We start from the raw sequence: 4,085 nt of genomic DNA on the forward strand, positions 1-4,085 counted from the left end.
CTCAGCCTATAGGGGGCGCTATAAATGCCACACATCTGTATCTCAAAGACCATTGGATGGAATTTCACCAAATTTGGTATGCATGCTCTAGGGGTGGCTATTAACTAATATCTTGAGTGCCATGTTGATAGGTGAAAGTGGGCGTGGCCTATTCGTCATTAACCATCATAATTTGCGTTTTATTAATTTATGACCAGCTGGAAGGACCTAGGGACATGAAACGTGGTACATGGACTATAAATGACATCCAAATACGGCTCAAAAAATTTGGTCCCAATCGGCCTTATGGGGGCGCTATAACATAGAGTGTAAAGCTTGAAAGGCTCTGCCACGCACCACAAGTGCTATTGACTTGAAATTTTACACACACATCCTCCTGATAGTCCTCTACAAAAAAGCCTCTTGCACCATGAATGCCGCCCTTACAGATTTTTTGCTAATTTCCATAATTTGAAAAACAGTAACATGACATAAACTTTTACAATTTTGACTCCATCAACACCAAATTTGGTGCACGGCTTTGGGGGATGACAAGACACATTTCTATTACAAATGAGCCAGATTGGTCAAACAACATGGCCGTCACGGACCAATGAATCTTCGCTGTGGGCAGAGCTTAGAATTGATTGGCCATAACTCCCACACCCTTTGACCTATCATCACCAAACTTGGTGGGTAGGTCCACAATGAGACTTGGAAGCTGCCTACCAAAGCATTTTGAGCTCAGCCTATAGGGGGCGCTATAAATGCCACACATCTGTATCTCAAAGACCATTGGATGAAATTTCACCAAATTTGGTATGCATGCTCTAGGGGTGGCTATTAACTAATATCTTGAGTGCCATGTTGATAGGTGAAAGTGGGCGTGGCCTATTCGTCATTAACCATCATAATTTGCGTTTTATTAATTTATGACCAGCTGGAAGGACCTAGGGACATGAAACGTGGTACATGGACTATAAATGACATCCAAATACTGCTCAAAAAATTTGGTCCCAATCGGCCTTATGGGGCGCTATAACATAGAGTGTAAAGTTTGAAAGGCTCTGCCCGCACCACAAGTGCTATTGACTTGAAATTTTACACACACATCCTCCTGATAGTCCTCTACAAAAAGCCTCTTGCACCATGAATGCCGCCCTTACAGATTTTTGCTAATTTAATAATGTTGAAAAACAGTAACATGACATAAGCTTTTACAATTTTGACTATCAACACCAAATTTGGTATGCACGGCTTAGGGGGATGACAAGACACATTTCTATTACAAATGAGCCAGATTGGTCAAACAACATGGCCGTCACGGACCAATGAATCTTCGCTGTGGGCAGAGCTTAGAATTGATTGGCCATAACTCCCACACCCTTTGACCTATCATCACCAAACTTGGTGGGTAGGTCCACAATGAGACTTGGAAGCTGCCTACCAAAGCATTTTGAGCTCAGCCTATAGGGGGCGCTATAAATGCCACACATCTGTATCTCAAAGACCATTGGATGAAATTTCACCAAATTTGGTATGCATGCTCTAGGGGTGGCTATTAACTAATATCTTGAGTGCCATGTTGCTAGGTGAAAGTGGGCGTGGCCTATTCGTCATTAACCATCATAATTTGCGTTTTATTAATTTATGACCAGCTGGAAGGACCTAGGGACATGAAACGTGGTACATGGACTATAAATGACATCCAAATACTGCTCAAAAAATTTGGTCCCAATCGGCCTTATGGGGGCGCTATAACATAGAGTGTAAAGTTTGAAAGGCTCTGCCCGCCACACCACAAGTGCTATTGACTTGAAATTTTACACACACATCCTCCTGATAGTCCTCTACAAAAAAGCCTCTTGCACCATGAATGCCGCCCTTACAGAATTTTTACTAATTTTAATAATGTTAAAAACAGTAAAATGAATAAGCTTTTGAAATATTTGTGCTATCAACACCAAACTTGGTATGAGGCATCGGGGGACCGAGACACTCATTTCTATTACAAATGAGCAAGATCGGACGAAAAACACGGCTGCCGTCAAGTAAAGTGTCCTTGGAAAGGGCGGTGCTTAGCGAATATCGGTTGTAAAATGTTAACCGTTTTTCCCATCGTCACAAAACTGGGTAAATATCATCAGAAGGGGACCAAGAACACACCCAAAAAAAGATTTTGAGATTGGCACATAGGGGGCGCCACCGCCATTCCCAGATATTCCCGTTTTTTCCCCAAACCGTTTTCCCATTGAAAATGAATTACGGAATCTTCAAAAATCACAAAATTTCAAACGGTAACTACCGATTCATACTTTCAGCTCGAAATTCAGCATTTTCTGAAACTTGGTTATAATGGAAGTCAATGAGAAAATCCTTCAAACTCACTCATCTTCACCCACACTTCACGGACTCATACATTCACGTAGAAACTCCATTCCAACTCTGAAATGTTGACATTGCCATCGACTTTCAGTGACTGATTCATATTTTCCATATCTCTTTTAGTTTTTCTACACCAGCTGTTTAAAAATCATGACATTTTCAGCCCTTCTCAGAATTTATAATGGGTGTGTATTGCGTGGAATGTTGAGAGTTAGAGTGGGTGATGTCATCGCTAGAGTGCACAGCACCTCTGAAATCATCAAGAAATTTTCTCTTAAACTCACTGGTGCGGCCACATCGTTCACTCTACATACACAAATTGTACACCAAATTGTAGGAAAAGCCGTTCTGGTTGCAGAGGTGCGACCGCTGAAGAAAATGGATTTAGGGTTTTGGCTGCAGGTGGTCTTGTTGCAGGACAACAAGTCCAACCAACTGCCCCATTCACTCCCATGTTAAGTGAGAGCCCAAATTTCTGGAAGAAAGCAGACCATTCCACTTATGTCCATCATGGCTCTGGCCTCATTTTTCACACCACAGAATGAAATTTACACCTTTGTGATCCGCATCCTGTCCTCTCGCTCACGGTGTGCTTTTTGTAGCTGTAGCACTTAGGGTTTTCATTAAACAGTTGGAGTTTGAGAGGAACTTTTGGCTCAGTTTCTGCCTTTTCTTGGTGTATTTAAATTTGACTGTGCCATTGCCAACTGGTGATTAGCTGTTAAGTTAAGCTGTTTTTCTATCTGTAAGTGGACATACACACAGACAGACAAACAGACTCACACATACACAAACACGCGACAGCACGTGAACATACACACATTCAGGCATGCACACACACACAGACACACAGTGATACATTTACTGCTATTAATAATTAGCATATTGGTATGGGGATACTAGTTTGGCAGAGCATCAGGCACACTCAAAATTTCATGTGAAATTTTCTAGTTCATTCATTCACTCATTCATTCATTCTTGAAAATGAAAATTTCATTCATGAAAATTTCAAATGCTCTGCAGAGATCAGATGAAGGCCACAGGATTTGTTTAAAGCCAATTTCCCAATTGCGTAACTTATATCATCAGGCCTTATGACCACATTATCATGAGATACATCGCCAACAGTAAAAACATCACTTTTAACACACTTAAAAAGCTCCATGTAATGTCTTCTCCATAATTCCATAATATGTACACTGCCACTTACCCCCTCCATACTGGAGGACAAAGATATTTTACTATGATTCATAATCTTGACTTCATTCCAAAAATCATTAACATCATTTTGTTGCATCTTCCTAGCCAATGCATTTGCTCTCAGATGGAGTCTCTATGTGAAAGTATACCACAAATGTTATTATCAATCAATCAATCAATTTTATTTATAAAGCCCAATATCACAAATCACAATTTGCCTCACAGGGCTTTACAGCATACGACATCCCTCTGTCCTTAAGACCCTCACAGCGGATAAGGAAAAACTCCCCAAAAAAACCCCTTTAACGGGGAAAAAAAACAGTAGAAACCTCAGGAAGAGCAACTGAGGAGGGATCCCTCTTCCAGGACGGACAGACGTGCAATAGATGTCGTATAGAACAGATCAGCATAATAAATTAACAGTAATCCATATGACACACAGTTACGGTGGTGACACACAACAACATTAGCTAAGGTGAAAGTAAGTAATATATTATAGTTATAGTTCTGGTTGCTGTGGT

Source organism: Epinephelus fuscoguttatus, linkage group LG11, assembly GCF_011397635.1.
Source record: "Epinephelus fuscoguttatus linkage group LG11, E.fuscoguttatus.final_Chr_v1".
Classification (NCBI taxonomy): domain Eukaryota; kingdom Metazoa; phylum Chordata; class Actinopteri; order Perciformes; family Serranidae; genus Epinephelus; species Epinephelus fuscoguttatus.